The sequence below is a fragment of the Anabrus simplex genome, chromosome 9 (genome assembly GCF_040414725.1).
Source record: "Anabrus simplex isolate iqAnaSimp1 chromosome 9, ASM4041472v1, whole genome shotgun sequence".
In the NCBI taxonomy this organism is placed as follows: Eukaryota; Metazoa; Arthropoda; class Insecta; order Orthoptera; family Tettigoniidae; genus Anabrus; species Anabrus simplex.
Genome location: NC_090273.1, coordinates 4,326,952 through 4,348,411, shown reverse-complemented (window position 1 = coordinate 4,348,411; position 21,460 = coordinate 4,326,952). Strand labels below are relative to the sequence as shown.

Below are 21,460 nucleotides of genomic sequence, written 5' to 3'. Positions count from 1 at the left end.
TTTAGCTCTATTCCTTTTGAAATTGTATTACTGTAATGGAATATCCGACTCTTATTAAGCTATAATGTGGAAGTTCTGGTCAAAAATAGAATTAGGACTGAAATATACACATACGAAGAAATGTTAAAATTAATTAACTGTATAACGAAACTGAAACTGTTATAGAAAATAAAAAGACTGAAAATGTAACCTGGACGCAAAAGTTAAGATTCAGGTTATGTATCTTTTTTGTCTAGTACTATTTACGAGGTTGCGCGTTACGGCGAAAGTAAAGTTTATATTCGTAATTAATGCCACTGATGCTGCGTGGGATCATTAATTTTCTTATTAATTCAATTTATTGTTTGCTTATTGAATAAGTAGTTAGTTTCTTTCTTTTCAATACAATGTGAGAATAGTAACTGGCAAGCATTTATCTCACTTTAGCGTAAATACTTTTGTAGCAAGTTGTTATGAAGTAAAAGGAATATAACCTCCTTAACATCCTCATTCGATGGATGAATCGCCATGAACAACGTCGTATACCTTTACTCCATATGTGCGTCGCGGACAGATTTGGAATAGAACCCACACTTTTGACACGCATTTTAATGATTAGGAAATGTGTACTATCACCTATAGTACCCTACCGACTACCATTTACAAGGTTAAAAAATGTTAGACTGTTGGGACTCGAACCCACGAAATACTGATATACTCAGTAGCAGCAACTTGCTAGCTTGTGATCGCTGGACAGGAAGCACGACGTACTTTATAAATATTGTAACAACTTAATTTCGCACAGCATCATGCAGATGTAGATTCATCTTCATGAGTAGCCATCTTGATTCTTTACAGTAGCGTCCCCGATAAGAGCTAAGTCCCAGATAAGAGCATTAACAGCCTCTCCAACTTCGGCATAGCTATACTCGAGAATTTTTTCCCAGATTGCACATAAACGGAAGTCGTAGTACGCGGTTACAACCGAACTTCTAGATAAATGTCCAAACTGCCAAATAAATTTATACCGCACTTTTATCTGGCTGTCGTAGTACAGGCCCTTAAGCGTCCCACTCGTGGGGAGCGTCCTTCTTATTGTGTGAGTCGCCGTGAAGTGAACATCGTTCTATACTGTTCTTTTATCTGTGTGCGAATGTTGCCTTGTGGGTACACATCTAACAGTGTAAGGTCTTTTCGAACAAAAACAGTGCATTTATTTGTGAAGAGTGCTCAGTAAAATGGTGCAGTGATAAATCGCCAATTGCGCTATGTCGGACGGTAATGTCAGCCGCAGTGAAGGAGAGACGCTCAGTCGCTCGGTCGTGTATCGCGAACGACTTTCGTATCGAACCGCGAGCCGCTCTAAATAACTGTATCTAAACCCTAACATTTGTGTAGTGAATCTTACGTGTGTTTGTGCTGTTAGTTCATAGCTGACACGTGCATGTAGAGCGGTGAAGAGGTCTTGTGTGTTGCAGTGTACAGGAACTTTCATCAAGAAGATGGCACCGTCCTTAGAAGAAAGAAGATTGCTTCTATGTGTTGAATACGTCTTGAAGATGGAGTAGAGCAACACCGGAGCGGGGATGTGAACCGCTGCCTGCCAAAGATAAGACGCATGTTTTAAAATTAAATGGCATGTTATATGAATTATGATTAATACTAGTGAGGCTTAGTGCAGGGATTTTCTTTAAGGTAAATTTTGTCGGACGGCATGTGTTCATTTTACGTTTGTGATGCTGTAAGTATGGATAGGAGGGGCTCGCATGATTTCTCTATTTTTCTTTTACTTTACGATTAGTTAGATGGGATCTTGAGGGAGATGTTAACATTTATTTTTCTTTTATTGATGATTTATGCATGTCACATAGCTTACGGTTATTCCGATATTTTTGTATGTTAGAGATACACTTAAGAAAATGGAAATTGCAACACCATGAAGGCATTTGTCGTTTTTGTTGATTTTCAGGATATGGAACGATGCCATGTAGGTATGTAAACGATCAAAGTTTCAGACCCATTGGACTGTTGCTACAGGTCTCCCCACGTGATTGGTAGCGTAGCTGACTTGCAGTCTGTGCAGTCAAGTGTTCCCCGTCAAACATGCATCGACGACAGAGAAGAGCACGCTATCAACAACTGTTGCCGTTTGAGAGGGCTCGGATAATTGGGCTGTGTGAGGCTGGATTATCGCTAAGGACTGTCGCTGCACGTGTTGGCCGACAGGCATCTACGGTACAACGTGTATGGCAGCAGTGGTCAAATGAAGGTACCAACACTCGTAGATCTGGCACAGGCCCAGCGCGACGGACAACTGTGAGAGAGGATCGCCGCATCATTCGGATGGCCCGGATGGAACCCCATGCAACAGCAGCGCAAATTCGAGCATCCTGCCCCTTACTTGCCTTGCCCACTCACCATATCTCCTCTCACCTCGTCCTGCACTGTATCTTTCTTTCTTCTTTCTCGCTTCCTATCAAACCGCCCTTTAGGGCGCAGGGCATATCCAGTCCTGAAATGGAAGCTACAATCGGCCATCACCTACAATAATGAGGCCCTGTCTACTCCAAATGAGACGGCTGGTTGAACCGCGGCATGCAGATCATCGCGCGAGCGGCCAGTAGACGTTTCCTACGTACCCTAACACAATCTTGTCGGAACAGTGACCAAATTCCCAGAGCAGTTTTGAGTTTTAACATTTCTTTTCAGCCCACTGCAAAGCGCGAAATATGTGACAGATGAAAGCACTATCCGGTGCGCAAATGCAGCAGAGAAACTCAATGTTGCCCATTGCTTTCCACGTGTTTATTAAAGTATATTATTTGTTTTCTCTTACATGAAGATGTTTTGTGTAATTTCATGTTGTTTTGATATGTCTCTTGTTGTTTAATGGGGAACAGCCCGAGTGCTGAGTGTATCCTTTGGTGAACCGCGTTTCACGTCGAGTCAGTGCAGCCTGCCTGATCCAATGTAAATATTTGAGAGATATGCCACTAGTACTTGTTGTTGTTCATATCATGTCCCGTTGCGTCTTAATTCTCGTTTAATGGCCGCAACTCAATCCGTATTATGGTGATACTTAAAGTCGTGCTACTCCGTACGTATCCGAATATGAACATGAACATTGGACAATAACCTGAAGATCACAAATATCTTAATGTTGTGTTTGAACTTTCAGTTGCGTAATTAACGCTTGTTGTCAATATTTATTTAAAATTTATTTTCTTGTTAATTTTATTTCATCGTTTCATTATTTTTGAATTTTTATTTTGTTATAGGATGATTCGGGGTTGAGTTAGTCAGGCGCAGGTGTCTGATCCACAACGCTTCCCGAACGACAATCAACTCGTAACGGTGACACAGTACATATAAAATCATATCTTATCAATATCCATAATCTTCACACAATAATAACATAACCGTTGTAAGATGATGCAACAACACCAATAGCACGAATAAAAGTTTACAAGGAACAGAATAAAACTACAACGGAAGAGAAGCTCCGGAAGGATAAAGGTCGATTCACACATCTCCGGGACGTGACGGCGCTTTCCGTGCCGTGACGGCATCTTCCGTGAAAATAAAATATCGTCGCCATGTAAACGAAGGGATGAGTTCATACACTTCCGTTGACGTCATTCGCCGTGACCTTCAGTGCTTCTCCGTGATCCGTGCCGGCAATACATATTCGCTCGCCAACGATATTTTCTTGTTTTCACGGACGTGATTTCTCTCATCGCGCCTTCCTGTTTCTCTGCTTTCGTAGAGTACTGAGGTTATCTGTGTATGTTTGAACTTTATCTCCCAAAATGAAGGACGAACTGCTGATTGAATTAGTGAAGGCACACTCTTTTCTATATAATTTAGCTGATTCGAAATATATGGATAGTGGTTTGAAGAAGCGTGTATGGGAGGAAATTGGCGAGAAAATGGAAGCTGAAGGTAGGTAACCAATTTTTTCTGCTTTTAAGATTAAGAAAATCAGTCTGTCTGTACATAGGCACCGACTTTACCGCGACAAGGCACTTTCTGCCCCCAACCTACAAAGTCAGGGGCATTAAAAATTAATCAACAATTTCATTTATTTAATTTTTCAAGTAATTAAAAGCAAATGTAGTGTACTAATACCATTAATACCTTCTTCTCTAGTAGTTGTAAATAATTTACTAATACCTCACTTTATTGCACAACCCCCTCCCCCACCTTCTAAATGTTTAACAAGTCGACGCCTATGTACCTGCGACAATGTGAATATTAATCCAAATTTTAAAACACTTGTTATAACAATTACACGAGTATAATCATATACAGTAGGCCTATATAAAATAATATAATAATCATAATATACTAATTATGTTACTAAAAATTGACATTCTCAGAACTTAATATACTAGCATATCGGAAAGGTCTTCAGCCACTCACTAAGTGACGTTATCGACATCTTTCATATGTGTTCTTGTCACGGTACTGAACCAGCTTCTGAGCAGAAATAATCTTTTAACTTATCCCTTATGCAGAAAGCCTCTCTGGTCGAATTCCCACCACGAGGGGGTAAGTTTTGGAGCTGTGGATTGACAAACTCTTGGTTTGTGAAATCACTTGTTTCTTCCTCTCTTTCTCCTCTTCATCCAAGATTATAGCTATCATTAACAGTTCATCATCACTAAGAAAACTCATCATGGAACACTTGATTGCCGACTTATAACTGCACGGAACTGAAGTGTGAGAACAGACGTGAAATATTCATGTCGGAAAGGACGGATACGGAGACTGAGAGCGCCGTCACGTCCCGGAGATGTGTGAATCGACCTTAATAGCACCTTCAACGTTCTATAGAAAATACATGAGTTAGCTACCAAGGAAACCCATACTTACATACAAACATACATTATCATTATAGACTGTTATGCCTTTCAGCGTTCAGTCTGCAAGCCTCTGTGAATTTACTAAACGTCGCCACAATCCTCGATTTGCAACTAGTGCTGTGGCCTCATTTAGTTCTATACCTCTTATCTTTAAATCGTTAGAAACTGAGTCTAACCATCGTCGTCTTGGTCTACCTCTACTTCTCTTACCCTCCTTAACAGAGTCCATTATTCTCCTAGGTAACCTATCCTCCTCCATTCGCCTCACATGACCCCACCACCGAAGCCGGTTTATGCGTACAGCTTCATCCATCGAGTTCATTCCTAAATTAGCCTTTATCTCCTCATTCCGAGTACCCTCCTGCCACTGTTCCCACCTGTTTGTACCAGCAATCATTCTTGCTACTTTCACGTCTTACTTCTAACCTATGAATAAGATATCCTGAGTCCATCCAGCTTTCGCTCCCGTAAACCAAAGTTGGTCTGAAAACAGACCGATGTAAAGATAGTTTCGTCTGGAAACTGACTTCCTTCTTACAGAATACTGCTGATCGCAACTGCGAGCTCACTGCATTAGCTTTACGACACCTTGATTCAATGTCACTTACTGTATTACCATCCTGGGAGAACCCACAACCTAAATACTTGAAATTATCGACCTGTTCTAGCTTTGTATCACCAATCTGACATTCAATTCTGTTGAATTTCTTACCTACTGACATCAATTTAGTCTTCGAAAGGCTAATTTTCATACCATACTCATTGCACCTATTTTCAAGTTCCAAGATATTAGACTGCAGGCTTTCGGCACAATATGCCATTAAGGCCAAGTCGTCAGCATAGGCCAGACTGCTTACTACATTTAAACCTAACAGAATCCCTCCCTGCCATTTTATACCTTTCAGCAGATGATCCATTTAAACTACGAGCAGCAAAGGTGAAAGATTACAGCCTTGTCTAACTCCTGTAAATACCCTGAACCAAGAACATTGTATATAACACAATCAACAAATTACAGCCAATTGCTGTCTAGCAGTTCATGGGGTTTTGTTAAATGATACCTTTTAAATTCCACACATACAACAGTGAGGAAAGTAACGGGAAACTACCTCACTCCTCATTTCCCTAGTACGCCTCTTCAATGACACCTAGGTTATTTATGACAGCTGTTAGCGGATCTATGGAGGATCAAACCAGCCTTTGGGCTGAATACCCAACATACACATACAAGAGTCATAGATGGCAGTAGTAATATCAGTCCCCTTTAAATTATACCGCCACAAAATGGTCTTACTAATATAGAAATGGAACAATCAATAATCGCGAATATTTCTGTCGACCAGTGCGGCTGCCTGACCAAGGTGGTAGAGGCGTGTACGGTTCACCAGGAAGGACGTGGGTTCGATTCCTTCCAGGAAGTCGAAATACTCTATTTAAGAAACGAGATTTCCACTTCCAGAGGTGCACATGGCCCTGAGGTTCACTCAGCCTACACCAAAGATGAGTACCTGGTTAATTCCTGGGGGCAAAGGCGGCCGGGCGTAGAGCTAACCAAGTGCCGAGGTTACGGATAGTGAAGGCCTTTACCTTCCACCCCTTCAAGGGCCTTCACGGCCTGGACGGACATCACTTAGTTTGTCAACAGGTACACCAATCACATTCAGACATAACTTTAGCACCGAACAATTCTTTCTGTGCAAGTTCCTCACTGAAGTTCTCTGGAGATCTCGGCGACCACTCCACTTCAATAAGCTGTCTGCGACATAATGAAATCTCTTCTCTTGTAACAAAAACTGTTTCAAATTATTACAAATGATAAAAGTCTCCACATTGTTGTAGTTTTTAGTTCAGTGGTTGAACTCTAAATATCTTCCTTTTTACGATCAAAATACCCGGAATTAAGTAGCTGGCCACGAAACAACTAGGACCGTGCACGCGGGTATTCCCCTTTCAACATTAACACAATGAGCCAGGGAGTATTCCCCACCAATCTCTAATTACAAGTTTACTGCGAACAACGAACACTTACTCTCTATTAGGACGTTAAGGAGAAATTCCACTGTAATAAACCGAAGGTACGAATTTCAGACCAGCAATCTTGGTGGCATAAATTAAAGTGGACCAAACCAAGAGCCCTGAGGGAGGTGCGGACCTCCAACGTCGTGCAGGGATATGATGTCATGTCACAGAGGTTTATTGTCTGTGAACTGACAGCACCAACCAATGTATGCCTCGTTAGGTCGGCCAGTTTCTACCTGGTGGGCCAATATCTGCTGATTTATTATGATTAATAACTCTCGCGTGCTTTACAGAGGATGGGAGAATGACCTCGGTTATCCTTCAGATTACACGAATCGTTCGTATTCGATATGTGATTTAAGTTTAAGTTAATCGACACGTCAAAAACTGCACGTACCCAAATATTATTTACATGCAGTAATCATGTTATGATGCAATAACTAGGCCGACGTCTACGGTTTTCCGAGACACCGAGAAGTGTACCACAGGAGTTACCTTGCGTGTCAGTGAATGTTCATGGGGTGTTACTGCTCCTTAGAAAAACACAACCTGAAGACGTTACTTACCAAGGCTGAACTGCTTGCAAGCACGATTTATTCTTCACGAATATCAGTTTGGTTTTTGACGCAACCATTAAAGATACTTAAGGTTACAAACGACATTCGCAATGCGATGGACAGCAGACAAGTTTCCATCCTAGCTCTTCTTCAACTCTCTAAGGGTTTTGACTTTGTTGACACAGACATAATTCATAACTTTTAGTGGATGAATTCATACCTACGCGGTCGTCAGCAGTGTATCTAGACCCACTAATGGGAGCGGATCCTATTCGGATTGGCACGTTTTAGGATTAACAGAATTTTCTACCGAAAATGCGAAAATTGTCATGTAATAATCAAACTGATTTTGTTATTAATGACATTTGTGTAACCAAAGTACTTCATAGTACTATGACAGTAGAGAGTGGAATGATTGAATAATAAAAATACAAACAAATTCCTGCAATGATCCATTATTTTTTAATTGGATTTAAGTGAGTTTCCGTATCGGGATTCATAATAGCTGGACTCCACTTTATTCGTTCTGGCTATCTGTAGAGGCTAGTGTCCCATAGGATTCTGTCCTAGGACCGCTTATATTATCCATCTACAGTATACAAGGATTTTACCTTGTCTGATAGGAGCTGGAGACACCACGTGTCCCCTCACGATATCTGCACTGTGAATCAGAAAGACGCATTAGTTTAAACTAAATAAGGTGAAATCTGAGACTGCAATAAATTCTCACACAAAGATTTGTTGAAGAATCATGACCAAACTTACTAAACTTTTACCTAGAAATGTCATCAATTTATTTCAGTAAACCGGTCAACGTTCGTGGTGTTACCATATATTTCATGGAAGTACGGAGGAAGGTGTTTGCGACAGGTAAATCATAAGATCCCGAACTTATTTTCACGAATAATACATGAATGTCTCGTAGGCCGTATACGATGACCAGTCCGGCGGTACTTGAAGTTGCTGAAATAAAAATGTGTTTGTTGCGACTTGAACCCAACAACGTATTATTTTAATTGAATTGCTTACCAGACCAAACAAAATTTAACTTCGCGAATTAAAACGCTGGTCACTGAACTCTTCGGTTTTGTAAATCAAATAAGAACATAAAATAAAAGAAATACAGAAAACTGTCCATTTCCCAATTTGCTATAGGGGAGATGACTTGTTCTTAAGCAGTTTGTTCCCCTTTCTATGTACAGGGTATGAGACGTGTACGGGACGATCTGAGCAGGAAGTGCCGACACTGTGACCCCGGTGTTACATCCTCCTTACTCGCCCGACATTGCAGCCTGCATTTTCTTCTTATCTCCAAAACTGAAAATGCAGCTGAAAAGCCGAAGATTTCAAACGGCCGAGGAATTCAAATTGAATCGCAGCCCGTTTCGAACAGGCTGTGAGAAAATGTCTTCCTGGTATACTTCTGATCGCGGAAACGCCACTCGAGTCAATATTTAGCCTCAGAAGGGGAATACTTTCAAAGAGATGAGATCCGTCTGCCAAGTTTCAGTCGTGGCTTGTACGACCTATTTTGTGGCGCGAGACGAAGTTCACAGTTTAGAACGCAGCCCTGTTAACCTGCCAGCATCTCTCTGCACAACAGGTATCGTAGGAATGGCCTTTTACGGCTAGTTCACGCAAGTGGCCGTCCTATGGCTGCCTCGTTAGCGAGAGGCACCTGAAGGAGAATAGTGTCACTTGGCACACGCCAGCAGTGCCCTAATAGCACCCCAAGTGCTTTAACTGATAGTCTGAGTAAACAGCACAACGCCTGTCCCTACTCCTACTTCTAGCAAAAAGTTAACACTCGAATAAACTCACAACATTGCTGCATTCGCTTCATCTTTAGTGTGTTGCAGCTCACAGCGCAGGTCGCCCTCTGGGACCGATTCACTTCATTTCTGTTCCATTCTTTCCGGAATCACCTGCCAGTGAATCATCAGTCAACTTTGAGGGATTCTAACATCAAATATTAAATGATCACTGCAATTGTTGCAGGCGAAGGCTTACAATAGATTAGCGGGTTACACACAGTTAATAAGCGATGATGACGGGCCTAACATCTAGGTCATCAGGTCCTTTCCGTAAAGATATCGGTGAAACATGACATTTCAATCCATAGTTCTTGGAGTTACTGAGATGGTCTGGATGACCGACATTAGCACAGCTTTGGGGTTCGCTTGGCTGATTGGCGACAGCTGAACCACGGTTGCTTCATTCGTACCCCTTTCATATCCCATCGTCTCCGTAAAACCTATCTATGACGTAAACAAACTGTAGAAATAAAGTCCTTAAATATCAATCGACGTCACAATGAAACTTCACTTCACACATTATACAAATCCTGACACCGCATGCAAGCTGCGGACCACAATAGTATTGTCATATTCCTATTACTTTACAGGATTACGTTTTTAATTATGTCCTGCTTAACTGTAGTTTAATATGTTTGCTAATCGCGGTTTAGAGTATGGCTACGTCAAGCAAACCGAGAGGCGGGCACTTTGAGCTCTCGCTGTATACAAACACCTGCCCCACACAGTGCAGAGCTCGGTCGGCGCAATGAATGGATAGTACGCCCACCTTCAGCGCCTTGCTTACATCAGCGGTAAATAAGTTGTAAAAACTAACTTAATGAGTTATCATTATTCTGCACAGGAAATGCTTGCAGGAGTTTTAAACGAAGATAAATTACCACCCACAGTTGCAGAAAAGGCGCGCGTTACCGCATAATGACCACCCACGTGAAACCCTGCGTAAGTGAGCTTTCAGACCGAAATGACCTGGAATCCGTGGAAGTACGTTTAGATGGAGCATTTTACTCATCTAACGTTTCAAAATCTAAGTAACTCAATGCAATTACGAGGAATCATATCACCAAACAATGCGGATCAAACGTAAAATTCATGTCAAAACTGATTTCGTTTTCTGTGGTTCTCGGGTGCTTTTTGTTTCTCTCGTTTACGATTTGTCCGTTACATTCATTTAAAGACTTCCCTGCAATTCTAATGAAAACTGGTGATGTGTTTCATTATTCAAACCTAAGCTTGTACCAAGAGAAAACAAAAATGATACGTTACATCTGGCAATGTTGAAATTTGTACACACATATGAGTACGCGTCGACAATTCTTCATTTATAACCAACTAGCTCAGAGTCTACTATCGTCCTCCATTCGCCTCACACGACCGAACCTACAGCTTCATCAGTTGAGTTCCCTCGTGTTCATGTGTCCTGCGAGCTCGTGGTTTAACGTCGCACCAACGTAACGCGAAGAAAGCGGCCGTGGTACAGTCCCAGTATTTGTCGGGTGTGAAAATGAAAAACCACGGAAAAACCATCTTTAGCACTATTCAAAAAATCTCATTTTTCGTAATCACCTGCGTTATTATCCGCCGTACGATACTCTGAAACGTTTTTGTTTACATAGTACTAATGTTAACGAGAGTAATCTTCCTCCATGTGATTACGCAATCCTGAGTGAGTGAGTGAGTAAGTCCTCGGTGTTGAGTTACATTACGTGGGGATAATACTGTATTATTCATCCTTTGATTGGGATGCAGAGCATGAAGCCCGTTATTTTCTCCGTGACTTGAAGACGAAGCGAAATTATGTCATCATCATCATCATCATCATCATCTGTTTACCCTCCAGGTTCGGCCTTTCCCTCGGACTTAGCGAGGGATCCCACCTCTACCGCCTCAAGGGCGGTGTCCTGGAGCTTCAGACTCTTGGTCGGGGGATACAAACGGGGGAGAATGACCAGTACCTCGCCCAGGCGGCCTCACCTGCTATACTGAACAGGGGCCTTGTGGAGGGATGGGAAGATTGGAAGGGATAGACAAGGAAGAGGGAAGGAAGCGGCCGTGGCCTTAAGTCAGGTACCATCCCGGCATTCGCCTGGAGGAGAAGTGGGAAACCACGGAAAACCACTTCGAGGATGGCTGAGGTGGGAATCGAACCCACCTCTACTCAGTTGACCTCCCGAGGCTGAGTGGACCCCGTTCCAGCCCTCGTACCACTTTTCAAATTTTCGTGGCAGAGCCGGGAATCGAACCCGGACCTCCGGGGGTGGCAGCTAATAACGCTAACCACTACACCACAGAGGCGGCCGCGAAATTATGTACGTAACAAAAATGGCGAGTCACACATAGTCTGCAGTAAAATAATAGTGTAAGAGGAAATTGAAAAAATGTCTTCTGGTCTTCCTGTAAACCCCCATTCTATTAAGTGATTTTTAAATCATATGCATATCGAAACCTGCGCTTGAATAAGGAGACTCAAAATATGAAGTTTGGTCGAGATCTATTCAGCCATTTACCCATGCGATAAAAAAATCTCTGACCCGTCGGGAATCGAACCTGAGATCCTCTGAACCGAAGGCTCCAACGCTGAGCATTCATCCACTGAGTCGGACAATCAAGAAAAAGACTGTTTGACATTAAATACATTTTAATATGTTTTTTAAAGAAACGCGATTAAAGCGTTTTAAATTGTCAATATGCTTTAGTACGCTTCCAGCTGCTGGGAAACAGAGTGCACTATACTTTGTCCTACGATTTTATACGCAAAGCAGTACTCAAAATAGATAACATGAATATTTAATTGTAATAATTTTTAATATGACATGGCATATAAAGTTTTATTGACATACGTACAAAATCATACTATCCGTGTTAACAGATACAATAGTATTCTCTCAGTTCTACATTTTGTAAATAATGTCATTGGATTTAATACTAAATTTATACAAATTAACTTTGTTTTGCAATTTTTCTTACCTATTTCATAATTTATTGCTTATAAAAACACGAATTAAGAGGCACGCATTTTTCTGTTTATAATTTATTTGAATATAAAACTTAATGTATAATTATATAGAATTGCATAAATGCCAGAATATGACTAAATACAACCTGTAATGTCGGTGAATTGTCACCGTGCAATGCGCTCGCCCATACGCACTGCGAGAACGCTGCAACACATGGCACGGGGTCAGTGTGAGGTCTCGTGTCATTGCACATTGAAGTGCAGAAACACACGCACTGTACCACGCTCAACCAGAGTAAAAAGTGCGTTTAAACGCTTTCGAGATGGAAAGGAAGGTGTTGAGGTCGAGGCGCGTTCGGGTCGACCAACCACAAGCCCACCTCCACACAACATCGAACGAGTGGGTCAGATACTTGCGAATGATCGGCGACTGTCCTTACGAAATAGCCCTGAAAGGTCACTGGTTCGACAGTGTAGCAGGTATCCAACAACGCGTGACAAGGTTCTCCGGGAGATTCCAAAGGAAGCGTTTGCTGCCAGCTTCCAGCAGCTTTGCAGCCGATGTCAAAAGTGAGTTGCAGGTAACGGATATTACTTTGAAGGCCAGTAAAGGAGTTTTGTGTGTAACTTACGTTGTCTTTATTCCATGAGACCATTGACCGAACTTTTCAGACACAGGTTGTATGAGTTCCCACTAAGAATATGAAATACTCGCTCACACTGCGTGCCAAGGAGGGTTCACCACACCTGCTCCCGTTAAGTGAATGAGTCCACCTACGACAGCGTACACAGTATGAATGGACAGGTGTTATTAATGAGCGACCAGCTTGTCTTCTCACGTGCACATTCATTCAGTAGCGTACACAGCGAGATCTGAACAGTGTGGGCAGTCCGAGTTCATAGGTACAAGTGGTTGAACCCGACTACAGTTCCAGGTGGACACCTGCGACGTAACCTCAGTGTACCACTCTAGAAGTTTGTTAAGAAGGAAGCCGAGACGTTACGTCGCACAAACACAGGACTAGGAAAGGTTTATGAGTGGGAAGGAAGCGTCAGTGACCTTACAGTGCCTGGTGTGAGAATGGGGAACCACGGAAAAACCTCTTCAGCGCTGTGGACAGCGGGGCTGGAACCCACTATCTCCCGAATGAGCTCGGCCAACTCGCTGCCCGGACAGGAGTTCAGCGGACTGCGTGCAATAGAAAATGAACGCGTGACAATTGTTTTTGGAAGAAATTAATTCGCAGCTATAGAGTACCTCATCCCCACATTCCAGACGTATAGCGCGCCGGCCTCTCGCCCCTGGGTTCCGTGGTTCAAATCCCGGTCACTCCATGTCAGATTTGTCCAGGACCAAGCAGAGGCAGGAGAGATTTTTCTCCAGGTACTCCGGTTTTCCCTGTCATCTTTCATTCCAGCAACACTCTCCGCTATAATTTCATTTCAATAATCATTCATTAATCATTGCCCCAGAGGAGTGTGACATTCTTCCGGCACAATTCCCATCCTCGCCGCTAGAAGGGAGCTCCAGACCTGGTCGAATGTGTCGCTGAACACTTCCTCAATTTCGAGGTTGCAACTCATCGAAGGTGGTTTCTTAAAATACTTATTCATGACTTCAAGGCAGAATCACAGGAAAAAATGGCAAAACTCAACGAATATTCTAGGTATCTTGCCCCTACTCCCGATTAGCAAGCCATGACTTCGATCTTCTTTAGCTTGTATTCTTTCTTGTAAAACGGAATTGTTGGCTCGTATATTTTCTTCTTCTAACGATCAATATCGTCCCATTGACCCGCGGAGGATTCACAGCGAACTGATGGATCGATTATATACATATCCTATATTGTTGTTATCTTTGTAAGCAATTATATCGACCCTTCCAGTGCTTCCACCCATACCATACATCACAGCCTGCACAGTTGCTAGGTTATTCAAACTGGCCATCCATCCATATCATACATCACAGCCCGCACGGTTACTGTGTACCTCAGGCTGGCCATCCATCCATATCATACATCACAGCCTGCACGGTTGCTAGGTTACACTGTCTGGCCATCCATCCATACCTTACATTACAGCCTGCACGGTTGCTAGGTTACTCAGACTGGCCATCCATCCATATCATACATCACAGCCTGCACGGTTGCTAGGTTACACTGTCTGGCCATCCATCCATACCTTACATTACAGCCTGCACGGTTGCTAGGTTACTCAGACTGGCCATCCATCCATACCTTACATCACAGCGTGCACGGTTGCTAGGTTACACTGTCTGGCCATCCATCCATATCATACATCACAGCCCGCACGGTTACTGTGTACCTCAGGCTGGCCATCCATCCATATCATACATCACAGCCTGCACGGTTGCTAGGTTACACTGTCTGGCCATCCATCCATACCTTACATCACAGCCTGCACGGTTGCTAGGTTACACTGTCTGGCCATCCATCCACACCTTACATCACAGCCTGCACGGTTGCTAGGTTACACTGTCTGGCCATCCATCCATACCTTACATCACAGCCTGCACGGTTGCTAGGTTACACTGTCTGGCCATCCATCCATACCTTACATCACAGCCTGCACGGTTGCTAGGTAACACTTCTGTCACACGTTTCGTTACATGGCGCTACAGTATATGAGACGTGAGTTAAATGTATATTGGTGGGAGCTCCCCAGCAGTACGGAATTCTGCTCTCGACGCTCAAGATGCTCCCCACAAGTATTTTGACTCTCGACATAAGTGTTTTCAGTTCTGACAAGCCTATTTATTTTCTGCAACGCGGTTTCGTTAATTCTGAAGCAACGCACAGTTTATACGCTACGATATTTTACGAAATACGTTTTTCGCACCACAATTTTTTGATGTGTCTACAATTTGATTTAATGTCACCGTACAATTGTAAGACGCGCTGAGTCGAATCAAACTGCTCCCTAGCCGTGTGAGATGATACTGAACATTGCCGTCGCAGGAGGCGTCTAGCGTGATGTTTTCGGAACGCTCACAGCTGGACGTGGTGGGCACCCATCCTCTATTAACACTAATCACCTGGGAAAAATGGAAGACCTGTCTTAGTCGGAGCGACAGCAAGAAAGAATGACCACCTCCACTAGTCTCGGTTCAGAAAAGTGAAGATATTGGCAGAGGAAAGGAGAAGGAAAGACTTTTTCAGCGGGGTCCGATGAACCCGACATGTGGAAGCAATGTCAGGACTCAGCTCAGGGTCCCGCACTGCACTCACCAAGCCACACTCCCAAGGGAGGGAATACCTCCACCCACTGGGGAATACGCTTGCAGCCCTCACTGCAAAACTATAGACGGTATTGTATTATAGTGTGGTAGCCCGTCTGTGGTAAGAGGCGAGGTGTTGTGGGTTGGCGACCACGGGGCGCTTAGCTCAGTCCCGGCATTGCTTCCAGTTACTTGTGTTCATGTCTTCACTTTCATCGATCCTATCAAGTCTTGTGACCACGACCTTATTAGGTATGGGAGTTTCATTTTCACGCCTTTCGTAGCCCTTGTCTTTCACTGACCGATACCTTCATTTTTGGAAATGTCCGACCTCGTCCATTTTTCCCCTCCGATTATTGTTAACAGAGGTTTGTTGTAATCACCAGGTGAGTTAGCCGTGCGGTTAGGGGAGCGCAGCTGTGATCCGAGAGATAGTGGGTTCGAATCGCACTGCCGACAGGCCTGCAGATGGTTTTCCGAGGTTTGCCATTTTCACACCAGTTAATGCTGGGGCTGTACCGTAATTAAGGCCATGGTCGCTTCCTTCCCATTCTTAGGCCTTTTATATCCCATCGTCTCCATAAGACCTATCTGTGTCGGTGAGAAGAATCACCACCACTAGTCTGGCTGCGCGGTACTGCCACTTTCCTGTAATTAGTGGCAGAAAAAACTCTTCTGGGAAACATCGGTAAAGGCGGACAGAGGAGGACAGCTCGCTAGAAACTCTGACGCCAAAGACGAATGTCACGGTACTTTGAAAAGCAGTTTCCAGCCTATGGCCAGCTTATTCCACTGTAATCAGTCGACACTCTTTTCTATTTTTATTTTTTACAAGTTGGCTTTACGTCGCACCGACACAGATAGGGTAGGTGTAGAACAGTCCCAGCATTTGCCTGGTATGAGATGATAGAACCCACTATGACAGTGAGGAAGTAGAGACGCAACACAATGCCAATAGGCTGCACTGCTCTCAAGTGAATTATGATTGTCGTGATGTTGGCAGCTGTCATCAGACTAACGAGCCAAGCTTAAACATTCGTTTATTTTCTGCTCCACATTTCAAAACAGAAGGAAGCGTTTCCATCAAATAAAGCGATAGAGGGTTTGTTTTAAATGATGTTCGTCCCACTGAATGGAGGGACTACATCTACAAACTGTACAGAATTTCCAACCAAACTAGGGTTACAGCCGTCCTGACTTTTCAGGTACTTCCCCACCTCCGGGATTAAAGAGTTTCGCAACGTCGAATGTCCATGCTGTATATGAAATAGTGGATGTTGTTCTTCAACTGCTCGGCGAGCATGGTGCTGCTGAACAAACAGACTAAACACGTATTCTGAAGCTCCCACTTTGGTGACAGAAAATAATATACGGTACTTTATTTATGCGTCTTCACAAGTTGTAACAATTATGTAGAATGTGCGCTCGCACGATCCGTATCTCTCACCCACTGCAGTCGGTAAATATTACTTGCACGGGGCAGAAGACTTTTAAGAGCTTCCCGTGTGTAGAGTTATGTTACTCAAGAATGCTGCTGACACACGCAGCTTTACCTGCCAGTAACTACTTCTTTGTGATTTTCGCAGTCGCCGAGGTGCCTGAATTATGTCCCGCAGGAGTTCTTTCACACGCCACGAGTCTGACTTAAGCAACTTGTATCGTCTGATCTAAATTCCCCATCATTGTAATATACGTGGTTCATTGACGTTTTGTTCATCGTTAGAGCCCGAACCTGATGGCGGTGATAGCATCACACTCTCTTGAATGGCAATCGGTACTCAGAATAAAGGAATACAATTCACAGAAGCTCTTATTTCCACATGGCCTTGTCTCATAGTCAACAGCTCCTTTCAGAGGACTTGGCCGGGCCTCCAACACTGATCAACAGAGTGGAGCATCCGAGACAGCTATTGTAAGTGAGGTTCAAACCCAGCGTAGTCGAACCAACGTACAAGTGAAATGCGATGTTTTGGTGTCCAGACTTCGTTTCCTACTAGAATCCCATGTGAATGAGCTCTCGCTGACAGCCCGCCAGCTGCAACACATCGTTCGCCGGCCATCACTCGACACAGGAACTAATGGATCCTGCTTCATTTCAACAGATACTGCCCACTCGTGCTGTTCTCTTCCGCGGATGACGAAACACACATCTTGCACAACTTCCTCTCAATTCCAAGATTAGCGAAAGCAAAGTCATGTGTGTACAGGCCATGAAAGCTACCTGGTGGCGCAGAATTAACTGCTACTCATTTCTGGTGTAGGCTGGCTGAACCTTCGGAGGTGTCGACTTCTTGACAGGGAATCGCGTTTACCGCCTCGGCCATAAAACTACCGAGTGTGTAAAGATGGCCAATTAATTCGTCTGATTATTCGTGGAAAATATTTTGTTTCACTTATTCTTCTAAGAATGTCTTAATTTGTCGGCCTTGCTGTCCACGAGATCTTCTCCAGCACCGCATCTCAAATACCTCCAATCTTCCACGTTTCTGACCACACTGTTCCTTGACGTACGCAGCACGCTTTCCTAGTAAAATGTTCACAATCTTCCTAGGTTGCAGATGATACCGTGGTTCTTACACAGAGCCTTGTAACTGCATTAAACACATGGCTCAGTCTTTAGTCGACCATCAGGAAGATGTTCGGTTTTTTTCCATTTTAGGAAGAAACAGAGCGAGCGACTCAAACACCTCCGTGGTTTCCCATCTTCGCAGGCTTCTACTCAGTCCTGCCGTAAACTTCTGTGTCGGCGGGACGTAAAGCAAACTAAAGAGCGGAGTTCCCGACAGCCATTTCCTAAAAACAGCGCATTCCCACTTAATCAGCGATCACAGTTCAGTCAGTGGCAGAGAAACGAAGACCACAACACGACAATCCCACGCAGTACCACGCGGAAGAAATGACTCATTCCATTATGTTATGTTCAAAGTGCCCACCTCAGATGAATATGTAATAAAGACATTCCTTCTCATGTTATTACCATCTCTTAATTTGAATTCTCTGTCTAATTTGACGAGCCGCGTGGCTCAGGTGAGCTCCCACTGCCTGCAGCCACACAAACCCGGGTCGCTTCCTTCTTCCTATTATTGAGAATTTAAGAGCTGAGAGGTCAGTGTCGTTATAACTCCCATTCACCTGTCCCTCGCATTATAGAACGGTGTTCAGACGAGTTGACGTCTTCAGAGCCCAGAGACCACACGCCAGTCAGTTCTCACTCCTACGACACAATAAGCCGGGCAGGTTCGATCCTGGCTCAGTCCGAGGCTCGAATACGTCATCCTCCTGCGGGACAAAACTCTGGTACCTCGGCGTCTCAAAACCTGATTGGGACATTAAATATAATAATGCTGTTGGGAAATACAAAGTGTTGTACAAGGTTCGAAAACGTGGAATGTGGCAGATGGAAGCTGATGGCAGCGGCCACAGCACAGCATGTAAGGATTCCCGCTGGGAGATCACTCGCGTCCTGTGATCATGAAACATGTGTTTCTTCCGAGTACGAGACTAGTTTGTGTTAATGCTGACATTTCTTCAAATACAAACTGAGGCGTGTTTTTAAGTTGGACGCAATGGGGCTTACCAGTACCCAAAATTACAAAAACATCAGCTAGGTCGTGATGTACGACAATACTGATTCGTTTATTGTTACACAGACAAGACAGTATGAGTATTTTATAGACGACAATTCCATGGATTAGCTCCTAAACTTTTAAATACTTGCCTAATTAATTTGTTCTGCTTAAGAAAAAACATTGGCCCCGCATTTTTGAAAGAAAGCCTTGCATGTTGACCTGAGGCGAGTTTTGAACACCAGGACACTTGGCATTGAGGACAGTTCTACTTGTAGGAACAATGCATGCAGAGCTTTCAACACAACTTTTTTTCGAGCAATTCACTGATGGCGCGTGTAGAGTATGTGTTCTGATAGCCGCAGTTGCCCAGCATGAACACAACACAGAGCCTTTCGTTGTGAAGGTCTTTGAGAAACAACTTGGCTAGCAACTCTGTCCTCTGAGCAGTGACAGTAAGAGCAAAATATTTAAGACATTTTCTTATTTATTTATTTATTTATTTATTTATTTATTTATTATTCGTGTCTGAACATTGCAATATGGAAGCGCTCCTTGCAGAGGCACGACCGTCCCCATTTCTGCTCCCGTTTGGCGTTGTCCAGGAACCCACGAGCAGTTCTGTAGACTGAGCACTCTTAACTTCCATTCTCCTAATTGATAGTTATCAGCAAACATGATCAAATCACAATGAGATGACGTCCTCACCAACTCCTTTCAGTTCCCTCCAAACCCGACAGAGGTATTCCACGCCGTACGACACTACCTGACAATGAAAAACTTTCTTAATTTTTGAACTATTTCATAGAAAGGTGCATGGAGAATGAAGAAGTTCCAGTCGAGATTTGGAGTTGTTACGGCTCACCAGCTCGGTCGAGGGATGGCACAACAAAAGTAACGCCGAACTTGGAAGAGCTCAGCATGCTCTAGATGACACACTGGAAACTGTCAGCTGTTTACACGTTGACTTGCCAGAGTAAAAGTGTAAGTGTAAGAAGCCACGCCTGTAGCCAGCCCGTTGTCGTGGACGTACGCAGCTGGTCTGCCGAACACTGCTGGATGTAAATAGTCAAGAGAGGATTGGCCCAAGCAGGTATTTTGTCTGATAATGGATAATTCCTGTAGGTCGGAAACTGGCTATACGAAGCACCCGCATCAAGTTGAGAAAGAAGAACAGCACGCACTCGTTGCGGGTGAACCTCGGGGCGATGTGTCCCTCAATATCTACTGACGGGAAATCTCACTCGGTTCCTGATCAATGCATGTGGAAGTGCAGGTCAAATTCGAGGACCTGTGGCTGTGTGGCATGTACACTTCACTCGCTCACTTCATCTACAACCCCGTGGAGGTTCTCTCAGTGTGCACTCAGGTCCACTTTACGACAGTTCTTCCAATCCATAGCACGCTTCCGCACCAAATGAACATTGCGTGCCCTGGTACACTTGTCTCGACCACCTCATACATCATGTGGTCTCACTATCTCACTCAACTCTTGTCATCCATATCCCTCCTTGAGTTCCATAGTTTCTGCTTCCTATGTATGACTGACAGGGACGAGTTGGACAGAGAAAACACTAATATCCAAATCTTGAATGACATTAATGAGGAACGGATCTTCATTTATTCAATAGAGCAGAGGAAAGCTAAATTTCTTGGACACGTCCTACGACATGACTCCTTTCTCCAGAATGTCTTCGAAGGAAAGGTCCTAGAGAAGAAGTCGAGAGGAAGACCGCGTCTCTCATACCTTAGGAACATAATCACTCAGCTGGGTTTTGCTTCCTATGTCACGATGAAAAGGACTGCTGAAGACCGTGGGATGTGGCTGCAGCGACAAGGCTTAGCCTTTAGATAATGGATGTATGTGATTGGTCAGCTCTATGGGGCGATATGCCCACTTGTATCACGCTTATCGGTCATCTTTCCTAGTCGAAGTCCTACACTTTCTAGTTCACTCTTCTCCACTCGTTAGTATTAACAACATAACACATAAACATTCCAATGCTAACTTGGGAGACGTCGAGGAGCTCTCTTATGGGCCAGTAAATCTACCGCCTGAGCTGTAGGCACCGCCCGATGAAGTTCCATCAGGATCACGTCGACAATGCTATCGGCACACAAATAGGTTGGCCAGCCGAGACTGAGTTGGAGGTATTCCAACAGCTCGTCTAAACAAAGTGGAGTGGATTCTTCTCGACAAGATGACAGAAGAGAAATTACAGTTTACGTTTACCACGAGAAATGGATTAATATTGTAAATATTGTGAAGATAGAATACGAACCAGCTGAATGGAAAGAACATCTCATTAAGTTCCTTCTCACTGAAACACGGCGGACAACACTCAGCCTTGCGCAAATTATGTCCGGTTTATAAGAGAAACATGTTTACATTATTCCAAACTCTTCATCATTTTTGTCAGCTCCTCCACGATAGCTCTAGACCCACTATCTCTGTCATGTACGCAC

The 21,460-nt window shown here is 43.7% G+C and overlaps 1 protein-coding gene across 1 annotated transcript in view; it reads right to left on the bottom strand.

Moving 5' to 3' along the window:
- LOC136881212 (uncharacterized) overlaps positions 1–21,460 on the bottom strand; it is a 566,280-nt gene that overhangs the window by 424,865 nt on the left and 119,955 nt on the right. The gene's annotated exons all lie outside the window — the stretch shown is intronic.